Source organism: Coffea arabica, chromosome 8c, assembly GCF_036785885.1.
Source record: "Coffea arabica cultivar ET-39 chromosome 8c, Coffea Arabica ET-39 HiFi, whole genome shotgun sequence".
In the NCBI taxonomy this organism is placed as follows: Eukaryota; Viridiplantae; Streptophyta; class Magnoliopsida; order Gentianales; family Rubiaceae; genus Coffea; species Coffea arabica.
This window is the reverse complement of record NC_092325.1, coordinates 31510124-31535301: the sequence shown is the minus strand read 5'-3', so window position 1 is coordinate 31535301 and position 25178 is coordinate 31510124. Positions and strand designations below refer to the sequence as shown.

Genomic DNA, 25178 nt, shown 5'->3' with positions numbered 1-25178 from the left:
TCCCCTTTAATTTTCCTAAATACGTTTTCCTTGTTTCTATATTATCTATTTTCTCTATTAGATCTAATAAAAATTCTTTATCTTCCTTTGTAGTTGTCGCGCCCCATTTTTTGATAAATAAATAAATGTGGTTTAAAAATGTATTTTTGTGATTGGAAAATGAATCGTGATTTAAAAGAAAAATGGGTCTAAATGGGGTTTTGAGAATGCGACGATTTGACCCAAAATTATAGTTCAAAAAGGGTTTTTTTTTTATATGAAAAATGGAGTCGCCACTTGGTATAGAGTTAGGGTGTACCAAGTCACCCAAAAAGTGAATTTTTTAAGGAAAAAAGTAAGAAACCCTTTTGAACGACTCCTAGTCCACGCAAACAAAGAAAAAGGTTCGGGAGTCACATTTGACGAAGGGGAAGGCAAGGATAAAAATCCAAGGCACCCCTTCGACCTAGCCAAGGCTAGTTGCGTGATTTAATCAAAGATTTTCTTGTTTTAACCAAAGAATTTATTACATTTGGATGCACTACATGAATGCAAAAAGAAGGAAAAAATGCAAACCTAAATTCTAAAATGTCTCTTGTAAGGTTTTTGGTCCCAACCACATGAATTGTGGCGGCCAATAAAGGAAAACCTTATAGAGGTCGATTAATGCAAATGATGGCTAAAGTGCCAGTGTGCAAGTGTATAAAAAGGTGCACGTGTGAAATGGTATGAAAAATCCAAGTGTTTGTGTGCAAGTGTATGAAAAGGTGCATGTGTGAAATTGTATGAAAAATCCAAGTGTTTGTGTGCAAATGTGTGAAAATAGAATAATAAATATATAAGGTAAAGTGGAATTTCATTTGTGAGGTGGAAATGAGCACGTGATAGGAAAAATGTAGTGAGAAAGTATGGTTTGAGAAATGTGAAAAAATGTGGTTAAAAAGAGTATGTGGATGATAAAAATGAAAGTATGACCCTAGAGGAATGCAACAAGTTGGGTACGGGGGTTGACTCCTAACTTTTCGACTTCTATTTTCCCTTTGATTAGAAGGCAAAACTAGCGTGCTAAGGCTATCGAGTAGCCACACTCGCTCGTTTCCCTTATCGGAAGGGGACACTCAAGCAAAATGAACCCTATAGCTAGCATGAGATGCAAAACCTAAAGTGAGGGGAAAGGGATTCGAGGGACATGCCAAATGATAGAAAAACTAAAAGAATGCATGACATGTGGTGAACAAGCAAATGATGCACTAATGAAAAGAAAGGAAAAAGCCTATTGGGTCTAGCGTTGGACTAGCCCATTCTATGAATTCCGACTAGCGTTGGACTAGTGGAAACGATAAAAGAATCCACAACTAGCGTTGGACTAGTGTGGTGACGTACATTCATCCGTTCCATTCATCCACACTATGGAAAGCAAGTAGACATACCAAATACTCATAAACACGTAGCACGTAACATTTAGCATGCTCGACTAGATGCAAGGCCCTAATAAAGCAAGTAACAAGTACACATAGGCATGCAACTAAGCTAATGAACTTATTACATTCACTAACTAAAACAAAAGGGGAAGGGAAAATGGACCAAATTGCTCGCCACAACCCTATCTATTACAAGCCAAGAGGTGTACACATACCCCATAAAGAATAACTTAAATAAAAAGCAAAAGCAAATGACATAAATGAAAGAAATTAAAGAAAGGTTAGGAAAGCAAAGTAGACATGTATTTCACTTAGCACGTTGGAGCACGTAGGAAAAATAACGCAAGAATATAGAAGTTATACCTCCCTTGAAATGAAGCTCTAATGGAGTGAAATCAACTTATTTACCCTCCAAAATAATAAAGGGGTCAAGGTGCCAATTTATTTGACAAATAATCATAAATGACAAAAACAAACATGAATTTGAATCGATTAAATCATGTAGACAACCTACATTTAAGAAGTCAAAAGAAGAAAGGACTTGATTGCAAAAATTAATAAAGTCTTGGGGTCAAAATTAAAGAAAAATAAAGTATAGGGGCCTATTCGCAATTAAATTAGGGACCCAATTGACAGCATTGAAAGTTTGTAGGGCCCTAGTGAAATTGAAGAAAAGTACAGGGGCTGATCTGCAAATTCGTTCTCTGGTTTCTTAATGGATCAAGCCACTTGGGCCGTTTCTTATTTGTTGGGGCCGAAAGTCACCTGGCCCAATCGAAACCCGAGCAAAACTGATGGGCTAGCCTCATTATTTTTGCTAATTGAACCCAATTAAACCCCAAATAAAGCCCAAGCAAAAGTATTAGATACCAGTCTCCTAAGCCCAAACCAAAATCCAGAAAATAAGTCATTAATCCACTTGTCAAACCCAAACAATAAGTCCAAACCAAACCTAACTTTATTTAATAAAACTCAACTAAAAAACTTGCTAACCTCTGATTATGCATCAAGTCGCAACATTAATCTATCCAGAAATCACATACAATATGCGAACAGAGGATTAAGCTTAAAAGGGAGAAATTAGTTTGATTTTTCAGATCTCTTGGCCACAATGAAATGAGACAGAAAATGAGAGATTAAATCAGAAACTTGTGCTTCAGGACTCGCGGAAGCTTTCTTTTTTTTGATGCAAATGAGAAGGAAAAGTTTCTGCAACTTTATTCTTCTAGTGTCATGTCAAACGTAGGCAATACAGTCCAAACAAGCAGCATTTTTCACTGAAAACAAACAACTGTGCATTCTATCATTAAGACCCAATACTACACCCTGCATTCCCAATGATTTTTGCAGCCCAGATTACGCACAAAGGACACCAAGAGAAACAACCATGAACACTTCGCAGATTCGTCAGCTAGTCCCACAGAAACTTTAACCCAACAAGAAACCATGCAAATGTTGTGAGATTAATGACTCGAAATTCCCTCTCCCCACTATATTAGCCAGGAAGAAAAGGTATCTTTCAGTCATGGATTCCAAACAAAGTTCTAAAACTTGAAGAGATAAATAAAATGACATTGCAGTGGTCAAACACATGGTTCAAAAATCCCTCCCAAGATCATGCAACCCAGGCTAGGACTTTATCTTATTCATTTATTTCCTGGAACATAGCAGGCCATCAAAACAGAAACTTCTGTATTGTTGTCGTTATTATATCGTAAAACAAGGAGGAACCGCGCATTGTTTGAAACAAACGGTTAAACCTCCGACTCTAACATCATTCTCCTTCTCTCACGGCAGGCTCCTAACACTAAACCGCACCCTGGGAGCACATTCTAGGGGCAGCACCAAACAATGCAAGCAAACAGCCAAAATACAGGATACATAAAGGAGAAAGAAACAGAAAGTTTCATGAACTTCCTCAGATATGCATAAAACAAAATTGTCCAGATTGTTTTCTTTGGCTAAAACCTTCGCAGAGGGTTTTTATCAAACAGGTCAAGGTCATTAACAACATTGAATTGATTCATCAATTTGCTCAATAACAAAAGCCAACATTTACAACAACCCAATCAGTTGTCTGATAGACAAGGCCCGACACATTAGAAAGAGATGAAAGAATTTTTATTGGGAATTTTGAATTCATGCAACCGAAAACGGCAACGGAATAATTGCAAGAAAATAGCAACGGCAAAATGGAAGACAGCAATGCATCAAAATTTCTTAAACGTGAGGCAGGGATTCGGCCAACTTAGCCGGTCTCTTCACACGCAAAAATGCAGACAAACTCATCTTAGAATTTTGATCAGGCATTTCATCGAATAGGTTAGGGGTATTAAAAGTTTCATCAGATTTTTGTTCAAGTTGAAATCAATCAGCCCCAAAATTTACAGCAAACCCACAAGAAACCAATTTAATCAACATACAGAAAATGGTCATAAACAATCGACGCGAAAATTGAGATGCCAACCTTACAAAAAAATATACTTTGGCGGAAGAAGGAAATGGAAATGAAGAGGATACCTTACTGTGACTTCTCACGGTGGTGATGGTGAATTCTGGCAGCGGCAGTGGCGGCATCGGAGGTTGAAAGGTGGCGGCAAAGGTGGAGAGCAGCAGCGGCGGATAAGGACTGGTAGTGGCAGAAGTGACGGCGTTGATTTCTTCGGAAACAGCAACGGCCAGAAATTGTTTCAAGCTTTTCGAATTCATCGATTGGCGGCAGTGATGCAGGGTTTTTTCTTTCAGCCGAGAGCCCTCACTCTCTCTGTTCCTTAGCCGAAGACCTCTTTTTTGTTGTTGTTTTGTTTTCCTTTCTTTTCTTGCTCTGTAGCCTCCCGAAGCTCCCTCTCTCGCTCCACAGCCGCCTTTGTTTTCCCCTCTTTTCTGAGCCCTCTCTGTTTTCCTTCCTTAGCCGAGCTTCCCCAAGTTTTGCAGATTCCTTTTGCCGTTTTTCCCTTCCCAATTCCTTTCAGTTTTTTCTTTTGCTCTGCTTTTTGTTCGGCCTTGACGAAGCCTCCTCTCTTTTTCTTGCCGTTCGCCGCCTTTTTTGTTCTCTGTTTTTCTTTCTTTCACCTCCCCCGTAACCCACTCCTCTATTTTTTTTAGCTTTTTTTCCTTGTTTCCGCCGTAACCTCCTTTTTCCCTTGCACCCGTAGCCTTTTTTCATTTCTCCTTGGCCCCCCCAAAAATGTGTAACACCTAACCCTCTTACATGCCTTGTTGCCCACAATACAAGAGGGACACTTGTCTAGCATGCAAGTTTCCACTTGTCAACTTTTCCTTTACTCCTTTTTTTTTTTCTTTTTTTTTTTTGTACTTTTTTCTTTTTCCTAAAAAATTCTACACTAAAACTTACAAAAATAAAAACTACAAGAGCAACTAAAAACTCAAAAGTGAATAAAACTAAAATAAAATAACACAAACAATAATGAACTAAAATGCAAACCATCTAAACACAAATCAACCGATAAGAGTTATCACTGAAACAAATCATACCAATTAATTCAAAATTTGGTGTCTACAGTTTGCCCCTCTTTGTCTGAGTTTTGAAAAAACTTGAGACAAAGAAGTAGACACCAAAACACTTACCTGTGTTATTTGGCCGCAAAACGATTTCAATGAACAGGAATTTAAACGGGACTGACCCGAACAGAAATTTAAACGGGACTGACCCGAACAGAAATTTAAACGGGACTGACCCGAATAGAATTTTAAACGGGACTGACCCGAACAGAATTTAAAACGGGACTGACCCGAACAGAATTTAAACGGGACTGACCCGAACAGAATTTAAAACGGGACTGACCCGAACAGAAATTAAACGGGACGAATTGAAGTGAGATGGAGTATTGGTGGGGTTGACCCATGTTTATTGGTGATGCAAATGAAAGAAGCGAAATGAAGTGTTAATGGGACTGACCCATGTTTGTTAGTGATGCAAATGAAATGCTCACTAGTGGGACTGACCAACGGCTAGTGGCGAACGAAAAGGAAATGCTCACTGGCGGGACTAACCTCAGGCTCCAGTGGCTTTGAAAATGAAATGCTTTGACAATCGGACAGTGGGATTAAACCCGATCCTGCCGTGATGAACTTGATTTGATTTTTTGACTTTTTGATTTTTTTTTTTGATTTTTTGATTTTTGATTTTTTTGATTTTTTTGATTTTTTTGATTTTTTGATTTTTTTGATTTTTTTGATTTTTTGAGAAACTTTCCAAAGATAATTTGCCCCAGTATGAAGAATTGGTCAGTGGGAATCGGTCAGTGGTATAAAGCACGGTCAGCGGGATAAAACCCGGTCCTGCCGAGATTGGCGGGATGAAACCCGGTCCCAATTGATAAAAGCGGTCAGCGGGATAAAACCCGGGCCTGCCGAGGTCGGAGGGATAAAACCCATGCCCAACGAAAATAAAAGCGGTCAGTGGGATAAAACCCGAGCCTGCCGAGAGAATTGGAGGGATAAAACCCATGCCCAATGAAAATAAAAGCGGTCAGTGGGATAAAACCCGAGCCTGGGCGGGATAAAACCCAGTTCCAACGTGATAAAAGCGGTCAGTGGGATAAAACCCGAGCCTGCCGAGGTCGGAGGGATAAAACCCGTGCCCTACGAAAATAAAAGCGGTCAGTGGGATAAAACCCGAGCCTGCCGAGGTCGGAGGGATAAAACCCGTGCCCTAACGAAAATAAAAGCGGTCAGTGGGATAAAACCCGAGCCTGCCGAGGTCGGAGGGATAAAACCCGTGCCCTAACGAAAATAAAAGCGGTCAGTGGGATAAAACCCGAGCCTGCCGAGGTTGGCGGGATAAAACCCAGTTCCAACTTGATAAAAGCGGTCAGTGGGATAAAACCCGAGCCTGCCGAGGTCGGAGGGATAAAACCCGTGCCCTACGAAAATAAAAGCGGTCAGTGGGATAAAACCCGGTCCTGCCACCCAATTGGTCAAGAAATTGAATTTGATTTGTCAAGGAACAAGAAATTTGATTTTCCAAGAAACAAGAATTTGAACTTGATTTTTGATTTTTGAATTTTGAATTTTTTCTGATTTTTCGAGAGAATCTTTCAAAATAATTTGCCCTCAGTGTAGGGCCCTTTTCCCTTCTTTTTCTCTTTCTTCGGCATCGGCCTTCCACGTCACCAGATGCTCTTTCGTCGATTTCAACAATGAATACCTGCGCAGGGGCTTACCGAAATATGACATGCATTCACATTTACATGAAAAGAGCAGCGTGATTGATTTGAAAGATGCATTATTTGATTCTTGGACGAAATTCTCAATTGGACTAACAAAAATATTTGCCCCTGTGTGAGCTTATTTTGCGAAACTTCGCAAATAAAAATTTTGCCCCAGTGTGGGCCCATTTGATTGCAAAAATTGGTTTGGATGCTTCTCCATTTATTTGCACAGGGTAAGCAATTGCTTTTCCTAACATGAAGAAAATTGAATGTCTTGCTTAAACTGATATAACACATTCCATGATGAATTTCTCAAAATAATGCCAAATTACGAAAGATTTCTTCCCCACTTTAGCATCAACGCTTTAGGTAATGGGTCACCATTTCTTGTTGGCTCATCTGTCAGGACCAATCAAGTGATCTGATTTTTGAGGGGGTTAAGGGAAATGAGAAGACGAGATTTGTTTGGTTCTTGTGCCCAAATTTGTAATTCCTTCAATGCCACATCTTAGTGAAAGCAAAGAGTTTGTCACCCTTATTTTTCAAGAAAACTTAGTCAACATACAAGCTTTCTAGGCATGCAACGTATGGGCAGAAGTGATAGCTAAACATGTGGAAACGGGTTATACCCTTATGATCACAAATGATTTGATGAATTTCTTATGAGCATGATCCTCACTTTGGATTGTCATGAAGGAATAAGTCAACGATGGACTTTATTGGCTTGTAATGTGGCTTGAAAACGATAGTTAAAGAATAAGACTTTCAAGGATATTGCACCATAGATCGCCTTTTTCCAAAAATTGCCCCTATTTTGAACTTAAAGATCTCAAACTTTGTTTGCATTTTTCTCATCATTCACCAAGGATTTCAGAGTCGATATATTTTTTTGCATTTATTTTTTTCGAGCTTCGCTTTTTGCCTCTCTTTTTTTTCGAGCTGATGGGTTTCCTCATACCCGAGTAAATCAGAAATACAGCTAAAATTTTCAGCATCAGAAATTTTCTCGACAAGGCCATTGCAAAGAACAGAAGTCAGGACTTTCGGCTTTTGTAATGGGGTCTGGTGGGGTGTTTAAAAAAGTTAAGGCTTGAAGGCAGATTTCAAGAACGGTTTGAAAAATCTGAGATCGCATTGTTGCACCAACCCTATTTTTAGGATTAAATCAGAATTTGCCAGAGCTTGTGCTCAATTGAGGCTTTTCCTCTTTCATTTTCTTTCTTCTTTTGATTTTTCGGCATTCTGCCATCTTTGAACTTTCACAAAATTTGCCCCAGTTTATTTTTAAACTGAGGTTCTCTTTTCTTCCTTTGCTTTTGATTTTGCGACTTTTCACTTTTTCACTTCTTGAAGTTTTTCCTTTCTTTTGCAAACTTGCCCCAGTGTGGGGTTTGCGATTCTCAGGGGTTGCCAAACGAAATATTTTATTCTGAAGGCTCAAAAGGGATAACTAGGGATAGAATGCTTGATCGGAAAAAGAAGATGGCCTGACTTGTATTCCGTTCCTTACAATAACTCTGAAAGGAAACTTTCATTAATGGGAAATCTTTGGCATGTATCTGAATTAACTGACTGAGGAAGACCCTTGTTCATCCATATTTGTGAAACATAGGCGGTCCGTGCGGACAAATCTCTTCCTTTTATTTTCCTTTTTCTTTTCCTTTTTCTTTTTTTTTCTTTTTTCCAAAATTGAAACCCAAGTGGAAATTTCTCCAATTCGTGATTCCCTCTTTATTTTTGCTTTTACCCTTTTTCCTTTTTTCAAAATTCCCCAATCTCCTTCCCCAATGTGGGGTGCGATCATATGTGCATTCGAAAAGAACCACCAATTTTTTTGCTCAAATGAGGATGCAAGGGATAAAACAGTGTTTAAGTTGTAGAAATGATGGCCAAAGCATCATTCTTACACTCCATGACAATCAACGTAATGCAATGCTCATTGAAAATCCATTCCCCCTTTTGATATTTAAAAATTTTTCATGTAGGATAGTAATCATCAAGGCGCTTATTTGAAACGAAATTATTCTTTTAAAGGCTCAAATGGGAGAGCAAATGATAAAGTGTGTATAGGTAGAGAAACGAATGTTCAAAGCATCATTCCAAATTTTCAAAACAAATAAGAATAATGCACATTTTTGCTTTCACTTAGATGTGAATTGAATCTGGTTAAACTAATGGGCATTTGCAAGCAAAAAGTTGCTCCAATTTGCAATTTATCAATCAATGTGACTGATTTTATTTTGGGGTTAAATGAAGTGGGCAAAATATGAATTGTATAGTGAAAGAGAAAAGGTATCTCATTGGATCTTTTGAGTGGCCTCTTTTATTTTTGAGCACTTTTATTGTACAGGTTGGATCACCAATCGAGTGTAAGGATTTTAGAAAGCTTACATTTGTGAATTTTCAGGCTGGAGGTTGAAAAATCTCAAATTGGGTCTTATTTCTCAAAATTCACCATGAAATCTCTAATGAGTAAGAATAAAGAATGAAATGTACATATACACAAGACAATAATTGTCCAAAAATTTTATTGCTGAAAACAATTTGAAACAAAATTTCTCGTTCAATTATGATACAAATGAGAAGAGAGAAACTTGTAAAGAGCTCCACATACACACTTTTTGTCTCCTTTTCTTTTTGGAACAAAATGTATTAACAAATCAAGTAAACAGAATTTTCCTTTGGCAAACAATTACAACATCTCTCAGATGCTTTAGCGTAGAGCTTCCAGATAGATCTTTTGTGTTTTCATTATAAGATCTGCCCAAGAATCAAATAACACTTGCGGTTTTCAAACCTTATTGGATTAAAATTATCATCAGATATAGAAGAATATTTTCGTCTTATTGACACATTTTTATGAATGCAGGGGAGGGGGAAAACAAAAGAAAAATACCCAGAGTTAGTAAACAAGAATATAAAACCGGTATGCATGTCCTATGGGGGGACCCTTTTTGTGCCAAGGGTAGGCCTAGCATGAAAATGCAATCCGCTAGAGTAGGCACCATACAATACCTGATGAATCCGATCAGTTGATTGGGTGAAAAAAAATGATTTGAAAAATTTGGCCTCCAATTGGAGTGAAAAGACACGTTTGTCCTAAAAATTAGGACAAAGTCCGAATGGATTGCTTGCCTTGATTGACACAAAAAATGACGTGTAAAAGAGATTGCAATGTTTAGACTAGGTCATTCAGTGAACCTTAGACCGAAACCCTAAGAGAGGGAAATCTGGTCAAATGCATAGGATGAAATTGATGGTTTATTCAAAAATTGACTAGATTACCTTAAGAAGGGTAAAATGGTCAAATGCATTGAATGAAATTTGATTATTTATTCAAAATCGAATGGATAACCCTAAAAAATGAATTAAATGAATCAAATGAACTAAATGAAATCAATTGATCAAACGCATTGAGTGAAATGATGATTTATTCAAAATCGACCGTATGACCCTAAAAAGGGTAAATTGGTCAAATGAATTGAATGAAATTGATGAATTGACCGAACGACCCTAAAAAGGGTAAATTGGTCAGATGAATTGAATGAAATTGATTTATTCAAAAATTGACCGAATGACCCCAGAAAGGGTAAATTGGTCAGATGAACTGAATGAAATTGATTTATTCAAAAATTGACCGAATCACCCTAAAAAAAGGGTAGATTGGACAAATGGACTAAATGAAAACTTGATTTATTCAAAATTGGTTCGATTGCCCTACCAATGGGTGAATTAGCCAAATGAATGAAATGGATATTGATAACTTATGCAAAAATCGACCAAATCACCCTAAAAGGGTAAATTGGTCCAATGAATTGATGACTTATCCAAAGATCGGCTGGATGACCCTAAAAAGGGTAAATTGGTCAAATGAATGAATTGGTTAAATGATGAATGAATTGACAAAATGGATTGGATAAAATGGATGATTTATTCAAAAATCGACCGAATCGCCTTCAAAAAGGGTAAAATGGTCAAATGCATTTATTTAAAATTGAATGGATAACCCTAAGAATGAATTAAACTAATCAAATGAATTGAATGAAGTCAATTGATCAAACAGATCGAGTGAAATGATGATTTGACCAACTCGCCCTAAAACTAGGCAAATCGGTCCAATGGATCGAATGATTGATTCAAAATTGACTAGATCACCCTAAAAAGGGTAAACTAGTCAAATGAAATCGGATGACTTATTCAAAATTGATTGAATTGACCTAAGAAATGAGTAAATTGGTCCAATGAATAAAATGGAGATTGATGATTTATGCAAAAATCGACCAAATCACCCTAAAAGGGTAAATTGGTCAAATGAATGGTTCATTCAAAATTAATTGACAAAACGGATCGACTGAATCGTTCGGCCATTGGTTGTTTCAAAAAAATAGCCTATGAGCCTTCTAAAATCACGATTTGGCCCCAATTTATTAATTGTCTCAACAATAAGGAATTATTTGTGAATTTCTTCCAATTAACGTCCTTTACGCAAGGGAATTTTACCAATTTTGATAAAAAATGGCCAAAAAGTGATTCCTAGACGCTCATATCCTAATGTGCAAAAGTTGCTTTATTCTCTTTAAAAGGATCGGATCATTACCTTACCTTGTGCACTACCCCTTTGAATGGTACGAGAAAGGTAAACGTGCAGGTCTCATTGGATTATATATCCGAGACATGGGGTGGTTTATTTCTAAAATGGGATTCCCTATGTGGCATTCCCTTCAAAGGTAGATACATGATGCCATTTTATTAAAGCAATGTAAATATGCAACAAATATGGCCTAAAGGGCATAAATAATGCATCGAGGGGAAGAGGTCTAAAATGAAATGTACTTATTAAAAATTAAGCATAATGACTGAAATTTAAACATGTGAGCTATCTAGTGGGTAAGTCACTAAAAGAGTGCCAAAGAAGCCTCTTATTGCTAAGGCACATGAATGCAAGCCAAGAAAACAAAAAGAATGGTTAGTGCAATTGATAGTACACATAACACATTAGGAGCAATTAAGAAAAGAAATACAAATAAAAACAAGTAAAAGGGGTGGAACCCCTTCCCTCGTGCCTAATGTGCTTAATAGGGTAAGGTCGACTCTACCCTAGGCGAATGCTAACATGGATGCATGAGGCTGGGGCTCACTAATGCAACTAGACTCGATAAGGCTTCGGCTCCCAAGCCTTCAGACCTAAAGACCAAGGGTCATCACTCCCAAGGCCTTCGATCGGTGGCTCGAGTGATCCCTTAGGTAGCGCTATGGGCGCAGCGCACACCAGCCGCCTACCCAAGGCGATCGATCCTAATCCTACAAGGCGGTGTGGGAAACGCCCACGAAAAATAAAATAAAAAGGGATAACAATAAGTAAACGTGCACGTATGAAGTGTTCCCTATTTTGAGGGAAGGGGTTGAGAACCACGCGAGGCTCTAAAGGTGACACACAACCCCCCAAATGCAATGCATAGCGCGAAATCATACATAAATAAATCATCCATCCATCCAAACAATCGTAGGCGACTGTGTGAGGAAGTGAGTTGATATGCGAAATGCAAAAATCCTAGAAAAGGGAAAAATGCAACCCTAAACATCCAAATGTGATAAATAAAAAGGTTTAAAAGAAGAAAAAGATTGATTAAATCAAATTTGCTCGGACTCTCGAATGTCCCCAGTGGAGTCGCCAACTGTCGCGCCCCATTTTTTGAATAAATGAATAAATGTGGTTTAAAAATGTATTTTTGTGATTGGAAAATGAATCGTGATTTAAAAGAAAAATGGGTCTAAATGGGGTTTTGAGAATGCGACGATTTGACCCAAAATTATAGTTCAAAAAGGGTTTTTTTTTTTTATATGAAAAATGGAGTCGCCACTTGGTATAGAGTTAGGGTGTACCAAGTCACCCAAAAAGTGAATTTTTTAAGGAAAAAAGTAAGAAACCCTTTTGAACGACTCCTAGTCCACGCAAACAAAGAAAAAGGTTCGGGAGTCACATTTGACGAAGGGGAAGGCAAGGATAAAAATCCAAGGCACCCCTTCGACCTAGCCAAGGCTAGTTGCGTGATTTAATCAAAGATTTTCTTGTTTTAACCAAAGAATTTATTACATTTGGATGCACTACATGAATGCAAAAAGAAGGAAAAAATGCAAACCTAAATTCTAAAATGTCTCTTGTAAGGTTTTTGGTCCCAACCACATGAATTGTGGCGGCCAATAAAGGAAAACCTTATAGAGGTCGATTAATGCAAATGATGGCTAAAGTGCCAGTGTGCAAGTGTATAAAAAGGTGCACGTGTGAAATGGTATGAAAAATCCAAGTGTTTGTGTGCAAGTGTATGAAAAGGTGCATGTGTGAAATTGTATGAAAAATCCAAGTGTTTGTGTGCAAATGTGTGAAAATAGAATAATAAATATATAAGGTAAAGTGGAATTTCATTTGTGAGGTGGAAATGAGCACGTGATAGGAAAAATGTAGTGAGAAAGTATGGTTTGAGAAATGTGAAAAAATGTGGTTAAAAAGAGTATGTGGATGATAAAAATGAAAGTATGACCCTAGAGGAATGCAACAAGTTGGGTACGGGGGTTGACTCCTAACTTTTCGACTTCTATTTTCCCTTTGATTAGAAGGCAAAACTAGCGTGCTAAGGCTATCGAGTAGCCACACTCGCTCGTTTCCCTTATCGGAAGGGGACACTCAAGCAAAATGAACCCTATAGCTAGCATGAGATGCAAAACCTAAAGTGAGGGGAAAGGGATTCGAGGGACATGCCAAATGATAGAAAAACTAAAAGAATGCATGACATGTGGTGAACAAGCAAATGATGCACTAATGAAAAGAAAGGAAAAAGCCTATTGGGTCTAGCGTTGGACTAGCCCATTCTATGAATTCCGACTAGCGTTGGACTAGTGGAAACGATAAAAGAATCCACAACTAGCGTTGGACTAGTGTGGTGACGTACATTCATCCGTTCCATTCATCCACACTATGGAAAGCAAGTAGACATACCAAATACTCATAAACACGTAGCACGTAACATTTAGCATGCTCGACTAGATGCAAGGCCCTAATAAAGCAAGTAACAAGTACACATAGGCATGCAACTAAGCTAATGAACTTATTACATTCACTAACTAAAACAAAAGGGGAAGGGAAAATGGACCAAATTGCTCGCCACAACCCTATCTATTACAAGCCAAGAGGTGTACACATACCCCATAAAGAATAACTTAAATAAAAAGCAAAAGCAAATGACATAAATGAAAGAAATTAAAGAAAGGTTAGGAAAGCAAAGTAGACATGTATTTCACTTAGCACGTTGGAGCACGTAGGAAAAATAACGCAAGAATATAGAAGTTATACCTCCCTTGAAATGAAGCTCTAATGGAGTGAAATCAACTTATTTACCCTCCAAAATAATAAAGGGGTCAAGGTGCCAATTTATTTGACAAATAATCATAAATGACAAAAACAAACATGAATTTGAATCGATTAAATCATGTAGACAACCTACATTTAAGAAGTCAAAAGAAGAAAGGACTTGATTGCAAAAATTAATAAAGTCTTGGGGTCAAAATTAAAGAAAAATAAAGTATAGGGGCCTATTCGCAATTAAATTAGGGACCCAATTGACAGCATTGAAAGTTTGTAGGGCCCTAGTGAAATTGAAGAAAAGTACAGGGGCTGATCTGCAAATTCGTTCTCTGGTTTCTTAATGGATCAAGCCACTTGGGCCGTTTCTTATTTGTTGGGGCCGAAAGTCACCTGGCCCAATCGAAACCCGAGCAAAACTGATGGGCTAGCCTCATTATTTTTGCTAATTGAACCCAATTAAACCCCAAATAAAGCCCAAGCAAAAGTATTAGATACCAGTCTCCTAAGCCCAAACCAAAATCCAGAAAATAAGTCATTAATCCACTTGTCAAACCCAAACAATAAGTCCAAACCAAACCTAACTTTATTTAATAAAACTCAACTAAAAAACTTGCTAACCTCTGATTATGCATCAAGTCGCAACATTAATCTATCCAGAAATCACATACAATATGCGAACAGAGGATTAAGCTTAAAAGGGAGAAATTAGTTTTATTTTTCAGATCTCTTGGCCACAATGAAATGAGACAGAAAATGAGAGATTAAATCAGAAACTTGTGCTTCAGGACTCGCGGAAGCTTTCTTTTTTTTGATGCAAATGAGAAGGAAAAGTTTCTGCAACTTTATTCTTCTAGTGTCATGTCAAACGTAGGCAATACAGTCCAAACAAGCAGCATTTTTCACTGAAAACAAACAACTGTGCATTCTATCATTAAGACCCAATACTATACCCTGCATTCCCAATGATTTTTGCAGCCCAGATTACGCACAAAGGACACCAAGAGAAACAACCATGAACACTTCGCAGATTCGTCAGCTAGTCCCACAGAAACTTTAACCCAACAAGAAACCATGCAAATGTTGTGAGATTAATGACTCGAAATTCCCTCTCCCCACTATATTAGCCAGGAAGAAAAGGTATCTTTCAGTCATGGATTCCAAACAAAGTTCTGAAACTTGAAGAGATAAATAAAATGACATTGCAGTGGTCAAACACATGGTTCAAAAATCCCTCCCAAGATCATGCAACCCAGGCTAGGACTTTATCTTATTCATTTATTTCCTGGAACATAGCAGGCCATCAAAACAGAAACTTCTGTATTGTTGTCGTTATTATATCGTAAAACAAGGAGGAACCGCGCATTGTTTGAAACAAACGGTTAAACCTCCGACTCTAACATCATTCTCCTTCTCTCACGGCAGGCTCCTAACACTAAACCGCACCCTGGGAGCACATTCTAGGGGCAGCACCAAACAATGCAAGCAAACAGCCAAAATACAGGATACATAAAGGAGAAAGAAACAGAAAGTTTCATGAACTTCCTCAGATATGCATAAAACAAAATTGTCCAGATTGTTTTCCTTGGCTAAAACCTTCGCAGAGGGTTTTTATCAAACAGGTCAAGGTCATTAACAACATTGAATTGATTCATCAATTTGCTCAATAACAAAAGCCAACATTTACAACAACCCAATCAGTTGTCTGATAGACAAGGCCCGACACATTAGAAAGAGATGAAAGAATTTTTATTGGGAATTTTGAATTCATGCAACCGAAAACGGCAACGGAATAATTGCAAGAAAATAGCAACGGCAAAATGGAAGACAACAATGCATCAAAATTTCTTAAACGTGAGGCAGGGATTCGGCCAACTTCTCTTCACACGCAAAAATGCAGACAAACTCATCTTAGAATTTTGATCAGGCATTTCATCGAATAGGTTAGGGGTATTAAAAGTTTCATCAGATTTTTGTTCAAGTTGAAATCAATCAGCCCCAAAATTTACAGCAAACCCACAAGAAACCAATTTAATCAACATACAGAAAATGGTCATAAACAATCGACGCGAAAATTGAGATGCCAACCTTACAAAAAAATATACTTTGGCGGAAGAAGGAAATGGAAATGAAGAGGATACCTTACTGTGACTTCTCACGGTGGTGATGGTGAATTCTGGCAGCGGCAGTGGCGGCATCGGAGGTTGAAAGGTGGCGGCAAAGGTGGAGAGCAGCAGCGGCGGATAAGGACTGGTAGTGGCAGAAGTGACGGCGTTGATTTCTTCGGAAACAGCAACGGCCAGAAATTGTTTCAAGCTTTTCGAATTCATCGATTGGCGGCAGTGATGCAGGGTTTTTTCTTTCAGCCGAGAGCCCTCACTCTCTCTGTTCCTTAGCCGAAGACCTCTTTTTTGTTGTTGTTTTGTTTTCCTTTCTTTTCTTGCTCTGTAGCCTCCCGAAGCTCCCTCTCTCGCTCCACAGCCGCCTTTGTTTTCCCCTCTTTTCTGAGCCCTCTCTGTTTTCCTTCCTTAGCCGAGCTTCCCCAAGTTTTGCAGATTCCTTTTGCCGTTTTTCCCTTCCCAATTCCTTTCAGTTTTTTCTTTTGCTCTGCTTTTTGTTCGGCCTTGACGAAGCCTCCTCTCTTTTTCTTGCCGTTCGCCGCCTTTTTTGTTCTCTGTTTTTCTTTCTTTCACCTCCCCCGTAACCCACTCCTCTATTTTTTTTAGCTTTTTTTCCTTGTTTCCGCCGTAACCTCCTTTTTCCCTTGCACCCGTAGCCTTTTTTCATTTCTCCTTGGCCCCCCCAAAAATGTGTAACACCTAACCCTCTTACATGCCTTGTTGCCCACAATACAAGAGGGACACTTGTCTAGCATGCAAGTTTCCACTTGTCAACTTTTCCTTTACTCCTTTTTTTTTTTCTTTTTTTTTTTTTGTACTTTTTTCTTTTTCCTAAAAAATTCTACACTAAAACTTACAAAAATAAAAACTACAAGAGCAACTAAAAACTCAAAAGTGAATAAAACTAAAATAAAATAACACAAACAATAATGAACTAAAATGCAAACCATCTAAACACAAATCAACCGATAAGAGTTATCACTGAAACAAATCATACCAATTAATTCAAAATTTGGTGTCTACAGTTTGCCCCTCTTTGTCTGAGTTTTGAAAAAACTTGAGACAAAGAAGTAGACACCAAAACACTTACCTGTGTTATTTGGCCGCAAAACGATTTCAATGAACAGGAATTTAAACGGGACTGACCCGAACAGAAATTTAAACGGGACTGACCCGAACAGAAATTTAAACGGGACTGACCCGAATAGAATTTTAAACGGGACTGACCCGAACAGAATTTAAAACGGGACTGACCCGAACAGAATTTAAAACGGGACTGACCCGAACAGAATTTAAACGGGACTGACCCGAACAGAATTTAAAACGGGACTGACCCGAACAGAAATTAAACGGGACGAATTGAAGTGAGATGGAGTATTGGTGGGGTTGACCCATGTTTATTGGTGATGCAAATGAAAGAAGCGAAATGAAGTGTTAATGGGACTGACCCATGTTTGTTAGTGATGCAAATGAAATGCTCACTAGTGGGACTGACCAACGGCTAGTGGCGAACGAAAAGGAAATGCTCACTGGCGGGACTAACCTCAGGCTCCAGTGGCTTTGAAAATGAAATGTTTTGACAATCGGACAGTGGGATTAAACCCGATCCTGCCGTGATGAACTTGATTTGATTTTTTGACTTTTTGATTTTTTTTTTTGATTTTTTGATTTTTTGATTTTTTTGATTTTTTTGATTTTTTTGATTTTTTGATTTTTTTGATTTTTTTGATTTTTTGAGAAACTTTCCAAAGATAATTTGCCCCAGTATGAAGAATTGGTCAGTGGGAATCGGTCAGTGGTATAAAGCACGGTCAGCGGGATAAAACCCGGTCCTGCCGAGATTGGCGGGATGAAACCCGGTCCCAATTGATAAAAGCGGTCAGCGGGATAAAACCCGGGCCTGCCGAGGTCGGAGGGATAAAACCCATGCCCAACGAAAATAAAAGCGGTCAGTGGGATAAAACCCGAGCCTGCCGAGAGAATTGGAGGGATAAAACCCATGCCCAATGAAAATAAAAGCGGTCAGTGGGATAAAACCCGAGCCTGGGCGGGATAAAACCCAGTTCCAACGTGATAAAAGCGGTCAGTGGGATAAAACCCGAGCCTGCCGAGGTCGGAGGGATAAAACCCGTGCCCTACGAAAATAAAAGCGGTCAGTGGGATAAAACCCGAGCCTGCCGAGGTCGGAGGGATAAAACCCGTGCCCTACGAAAATAAAAGCGGTCAGTGGGATAAAACCCGAGCCTACCGAGGTCGGAGGGATAAAACCCGTGCCCTAACGAAAATAAAAGCGGTCAGTGGGATAAAACCCGAGCCTGCCGAGGTTGGCGGGATAAAACCCAGTTCCAACTTGATAAAAGCGGTCAGTGGGATAAAACCCGAGCCTGCCGAGGTCGGAGGGATAAAACCCGTGCCCTACGAAAATAAAAGTGGTCAGTGGGATAAAACCCGGTCCTGCCACCCAATTGGTCAAGAAATTGAATTTGATTTGTCAAGGAACAAGAAATTTGATTTTCCAAGAAACAAGAATTTGAACTTGATTTTTGATTTTTGAATTTTGAATTTTTTCTGATTTTTCGAGAGAATCTTTCAAAATAATTTGCCCTCAGTGTAGGGCCCTTTTCCCTTCTTTTTCTCTTTCTTCGGCATCGGCCTTCCACGTCACCAGATGCTCTTTCGTCGATTTCAACAATGAATACCTGCGCAGGGGCTTACCGAAATATGACATGCATTCACATTTACATGAAAAGAGCAGCGTGATTGATTTGAAAGATGCATTATTTGATTCTTGGACGAAATTCTCAATTGGACTAACAAAAATATTTGCCCCTGTGTGAGCTTATTTTGCGAAACTTCGCAAATAAAAATTTTGCCCCAGTGTGGGCCCATTTGATTGCAAAAATTGGTTTGGATGCTTCTCCATTTATTTGCACAGGGTAAGCAATTGCTTTTCCTAACATGAAGAAAATTGAATGTCTTGCTTAAACTGATATAACACATTCCATGATGAATTTCTCAAAATAATGCCAAATTACGAAAGATTTCTTCCCCACTTTAGCATCAACGCTTTAGGTAATGGGTCACCATTTCTTGTTGGCTCATCTGTCAGGACCAATCAAGTGATCTGATTTTTGAGGGGGTTAAGGGAAATGAGAAGACGAGATTTGTTTGGTTCTTGTGCCCAAATTTGTAATTCCTTCAATGCCACATCTTAGTGAAAGCAAAGAGTTTGTCACCCTTATTTTTCAAGAAAACTTAGTCAACATACAAGCTTTCTAGGCATGCAACGTATGGGCAGAAGTGATAGCTAAACATGTGGAAACGGGTTATACCCTTATGATCACAAATGATTTGATGAATTTCTTATGAGCATGATCCTCACTTTGGATTGTCATGAAGGAATAAGTCAACGATGGACTTTATTGGCTTGTAATGTGGCTTGAAAACGATAGTTAAAGAATAAGACTTTCAAGGATATTGCACCATAGATCGCCTTTTTCCAAAAATTGCCCCTATTTTGAACTTAAAGATCTCAAACTTTGTTTGCATTTTTCTCATCATTCACCAAGGATTTCAGAGTCGATATATTTTTTTGCATTTATTTTTTTCGAGCTTCGCTTTTTGCCTCTCTTTTTTTTCGAGCTGATGGGTTTCCTCATACCCGAGTAAATCAGAAATACAGCTAAAATTTTCAGCATCAGAAATTTTCTCGACAAGGCCATTGCAAAGAACAGAAGTCAGGACTTTCGGCTTTTGTAATGGGGTCTGGTGGGGTGTTTAAAAAAGTTAAGGCTTGAAGGCAGATTTCAAGAACGGTTTGAAAAATCTGAGATCGCATTGTTGCACCAACCCTATTTTTAGGATTAAATCAGAATTTGCCAGAGCTTGTGCTCAATTGAGGCTTTTCCTCTTTCATTTTCTTTCTTCTTTTGATTTTTCGGCATTCTGCCATCTTTGAACTTTCACAAAATTTGCCCCAGTTTATTTTTAAACTGAGGTTCTCTTTTCTTCCTTTGCTTTTGATTTTGCGACTTTTCACTTTTTCACTTCTTGAAGTTTTTCCTTTCTTTTGCAAACTTGCCCCAGTGTGGGGTTTGCGATTCTCAGGGGTTGCCAAACGAAATATTTTATTCTGAAGGCTCAAAAGGGATAACTAGGGATAGAATGCTTGATCGGAAAAAGAAGATGGCCTGACTTGTATTCCGTTCCTTACAATAACTCTGAAAGGAAACTTTCATTAATGGGAAATCTTTGGCATGTATCTGAATTAACTGACTGAGGAAGACCCTTGTTCATCCATATTTGTGAAACATAGGCGGTCCGTGCGGACAAATCTCTTCCTTTTATTTTCCTTTTTCTTTTCCTTTTTCTTTTTTTTTCTTTTTTCCAAAATTGAAACCCAAGTGGAAATTTCTCCAATTCGTGATTCCCTCTTTATTTTTGCTTTTACCCTTTTTCCTTTTTTCAAAATTCCCCAATCTCCTTCCCCAATGTGGGGTGCGATCATATGTGCATTCGAAAAGAACCACCAATTTTTTTGCTCAAATGAGGATGCAAGGGATAAAACAGTGTTTAAGTTGTAGAAATGATGGCCAAAGCATCATTCTTACACTCCATGACAATCAACGTAATGCAATGCTCATTGAAAATCCATTCCCCCTTTTGATATTTAAAAATTTTTCATGTAGGATAGTAATCATCAAGGCGCTTATTTGAAACGAAATTATTCTTTTAAAGGCTCAAATGGGAGAGCAAATGATAAAGTGTGTATAGGTAGAGAAACGAATGTTCAAAGCATCATTCCAAATTTTCAAAACAAATAAGAATAATGCACATTTTTGCTTTCACTTAGATGTGAATTGAATCTGGTTAAACTAATGGGCATTTGCAAGCAAAAAGTTGCTCCAATTTGCAATTTATCAATCAATGTGACTGATTTTATTTTGGGGTTAAATGAAGTGGGCAAAATATGAATTGTATAGTGAAAGAGAAAAGGTATCTCATTGGATCTTTTGAGTGGCCTCTTTTATTTTTGAGCACTTTTATTGTACAGGTTGGATCACCAATCGAGTGTAAGGATTTTAGAAAGCTTACATTTGTGAATTTTCAGGCTGGAGGTTGAAAAATCTCAAATTGGGTCTTATTTCTCAAAATTCACCATGAAATCTCTAATGAGTAAGAATAAAGAATGAAATGTACATATACACAAGACAATAATTGTCCAAAAATTTTATTGCTGAAAACAATTTGAAACAAAATTTCTCGTTCAATTATGATACAAATGAGAAGAGAGAAACTTGTAAAGAGCTCCACATACACACTTTTTGTCTCCTTTTCTTTTTGGAACAAAATGTATTAACAAATCAAGTAAACAGAATTTTCCTTTGGCAAACAATTACAACATCTCTCAGATGCTTTAGCGTAGAGCTTCCAGATAGATCTTTTGTGTTTTCATTATAAGATCTGCCCAAGAATCAAATAACACTTGCGGTTTTCAAACCTTATTGGATTAAAATTATCATCAGATATAGAAGAATATTTTCGTCTTATTGACACATTTTTATGAATGCAGGGGAGGGGGAAAACAAAAGAAAAATACCCAGAGTTAGTAAACAAGAATATAAAACCGGTATGCATGTCCTATGGGGGGACCCTTTTTGTGCCAAGGGTAGGCCTAGCATGAAAATGCAATCCGCTAGAGTAGGCACCATACAATACCTGATGAATCCGATCAGTTGATTGGGTGAAAAAAAATGATTTGAAAAATTTGGCCTCCAATTGGAGTGAAAAGACACGTTTGTCCTAAAAATTAGGACAAAGTCCGAATGGATTGCTTGCCTTGATTGACACAAAAAATGACGTGTAAAAGAGATTGCAATGTTTAGACTAGGTCATTCAGTGAACCTTAGACCGAAACCCTAAGAGAGGGAAATCTGGTCAAATGCATAGGATGAAATTGATGGTTTATTCAAAAATTGACTAGATTACCTTAAGAAGGGTAAAATGGTCAAATGCATTGAATGAAATTTGATTATTTATTCAAAATCGAATGGATAACCCTAAAAAATGAATTAAATGAATCAAATGAACTAAATGAAATCAATTGATCAAACGCATTGAGTGAAATGATGATTTATTCAAAATCGACCGTATGACCCTAAAAAGGGTAAATTGGTCAAATGAATTGAATGAAATTGATGAATTGACCGAACGACCCTAAAAAGGGTAAATTGGTCAGATGAATTGAATGAAATTGATTTATTCAAAAATTGACCGAATGACCCCAGAAAGGGTAAATTGGTCAGATGAACTGAATGAAATTGATTTATTCAAAAATTGACCGAATCACCCTAAAAAAAGGGTAGATTGGACAAATGGACTAAATGAAAACTTGATTTATTCAAAATTGGTTCGATTGCCCTACCAATGGGTGAATTAGCCAAATGAATGAAATGGATATTGATAACTTATGCAAAAATCGACCAAATCACCCTAAAAGGGTAAATTGGTCCAATGAATTGATGACTTATCCAAAGATCGGCTGGATGACCCTAAAAAGGGTAAATTGGTCAAATGAATGAATTGGTTAAATGATGAATGAATTGACAAAATGGATTGGATAAAATGGATGATTTATTCAAAAATCGACCGAATCGCCTTCAAAAAGGGTAAAATGGTCAAATGCATTTATTTAAAATTGAATGGATAACCCTAAGAATGAATTAAACTAATCAAATGAATTGAATGAAGTCAATTGATCAAACAGATCGAGTGAAATGATGATTTGACCAACTCGCCCTAAAACTAGGCAAATCGGTCCAATGGATCGAATGATTGATTCAAAATTGACTAGATCACCCTAAAAAGGGTAAACTAGTCAAATGAAATCGGATGACTTATTCAAAATTGATTGAATTGACCTAAGAAATGAGTAAATTGGTCCAATGAATAAAATGGAGATTGATGATTTATGCAAAAATCGACCAAATCACCCTAAAAGGGTAAATTGGTCAAATGAATGGTTCATTCAAAATTAATTGACAAAACGGATCGACTGAATCGTTCGGCCATTGGTTGTTTCAAAAAAATAGCCTATGAGCCTTCTAAAATCACGATTTGGCCCCAATTTATTAATTGTCTCAACAATAAGGAATTATTTGTGAATTTCTTCCAATTAACGTCCTTTACGCAAGGGAATTTTACCAATTTTGATAAAAAATGGCCAAAAAGTGATTCCTAGACGCTCATATCCTAATGTGCAAAAGTTGCTTTATTCTCTTTAAAAGGATCGGATCATTACCTTACCTTGTGCACTACCCCTTTGAATGGTACGAGAAAGGTAAACGTGCAGGTCTCATTGGATTATATATCCGAGACATGGGGTGGTTTATTTCTAAAATGGGATTCCCTATGTGGCATTCCCTTCAAAGGTAGATACATGATGCCATTTTATTAAAGCAATGTAAATATGCAACAAATATGGCCTAAAGGGCATAAATAATGCATCGAGGGGAAGAGGTCTAAAATGAAATGTACTTATTAAAAATTAAGCATAATGACTGAAATTTAAACATGTGAGCTATCTAGTGGGTAAGTCACTAAAAGAGTGCCAAAGAAGCCTCTTATTGCTAAGGCACATGAATGCAAGCCAAGAAAACAAAAAGAATGGTTAGTGCAATTGATAGTACACATAACACATTAGGAGCAATTAAGAAAAGAAATACAAATAAAAACAAGTAAAAGGGGTGGAACCCCTTCCCTCGTGCCTAATGTGCTTAATAGGGTAAGGTCGACTCTACCCTAGGCGAATGCTAACATGGATGCATGAGGCTGGGGCTCACTAATGCAACTAGACTCGATAAGGCTTCGGCTCCCAAGCCTTCAGACCTAAAGACCAAGGGTCATCACTCCCAAGGCCTTCGATCGGTGGCTCGAGTGATCCCTTAGGTAGCGCTATGGGCGCAGCGCACACCAGCCGCCTACCCAAGGCGATCGATCCTAATCCTACAAGGCGGTGTGGGAAACGCCCACGAAAAATAAAATAAAAAGGGATAACAATAAGTAAACGTGCACGTATGAAGTGTTCCCTATTTTGAGGGAAGGGGTTGAGAACCACGCGAGGCTCTAAAGGTGACACACACCCCCCCAAATGCAATGCATAGCGCGAAATCATACATAAATAAATCATCCATCCATCCAAACAATCGTAGGCGACTGTGTGAGGAAGTGAGTTGATATGCGAAATGCAAAAATCCTAGAAAAGGGAAAAATGCAACCCTAAACATCCAAATGTGATAAATAAAAAGGTTTAAAAGAAGAAAAAGATTGATTAAATCAAATTTGCTCGGACTCTCGAATGTCCCCAGTGGAGTCGCCAACTGTCGCGCCCCATTTTTTGAATAAATGAATAAATGTGGTTTAAAAATGTATTTTTGTGATTGGAAAATGAATCGTGATTTAAAAGAAAAATGGGTCTAAATGGGGTTTTGAGAATGCGACGATTTGACCCAAAATTATAGTTCAAAAAGGGTTTTTTTTTTTTTATATGAAAAATGGAGTCGCCACTTGGTATAGAGTTAGGGTGTACCAAGTCACCCAAAAAGTGAATTTTTTAAGGAAAAAAGTAAGAAACCCTTTTGAACGACTCCTAGTCCACGCAAACAAAGAAAAAGGTTCGGGAGTCACATTTGACGAAGGGGAAGGCAAGGATAAAAATCCAAGGCACCCCTTCGACCTAGCCAAGGCTAGTTGCGTGATTTAATCAAAGATTTTCTTGTTTTAACCAAAGAATTTATTACATTTGGATGCACTACATGAATGCAAAAAGAAGGAAAAAATGCAAACCTAAATTCTAAAATGTCTCTTGTAAGGTTTTTGGTCCCAACCACATGAATTGTGGCGGCCAATAAAGGAAAACCTTATAGAGGTCGATTAATGCAAATGATGGCTAAAGTGCCAGTGTGCAAGTGTATAAAAAGGTGCACGTGTGAAATGGTATGAAAAATCCAAGTGTTTGTGTGCAAGTGTATGAAAAGGTGCATGTGTGAAATTGTATGAAAAATCCAAGTGTTTGTGTGCAAATGTGTGAAAATAGAATAATAAATATATAAGGTAAAGTGGAATTTCA

The 25178-nt window shown here is 37.9% G+C and overlaps 2 long non-coding RNA genes across 2 annotated transcripts; both read right to left on the bottom strand.

Annotated features, from left to right (window-relative positions):
- Window positions 1-467: 467 nt before the first annotated feature.
- Window positions 468-4690, bottom strand: LOC140013173 (uncharacterized). Its single transcript, XR_011820237.1, has 2 exons — window positions 3921-4690; window positions 468-2890 (listed from the first exon to the last, which is right to left on the bottom strand). It is a non-coding gene; the product is annotated as an uncharacterized lncRNA (long non-coding RNA).
- A 4383-nt stretch (window positions 4691-9073) lies between these two features.
- LOC140013740 (uncharacterized) lies at window positions 9074-16851 on the bottom strand. Its single transcript, XR_011820588.1, has 2 exons — window positions 16073-16851; window positions 9074-15049 (listed from the first exon to the last, which is right to left on the bottom strand). It is a non-coding gene; the product is annotated as an uncharacterized lncRNA (long non-coding RNA).
- Window positions 16852-25178: the final 8327 nt, after the last annotated feature.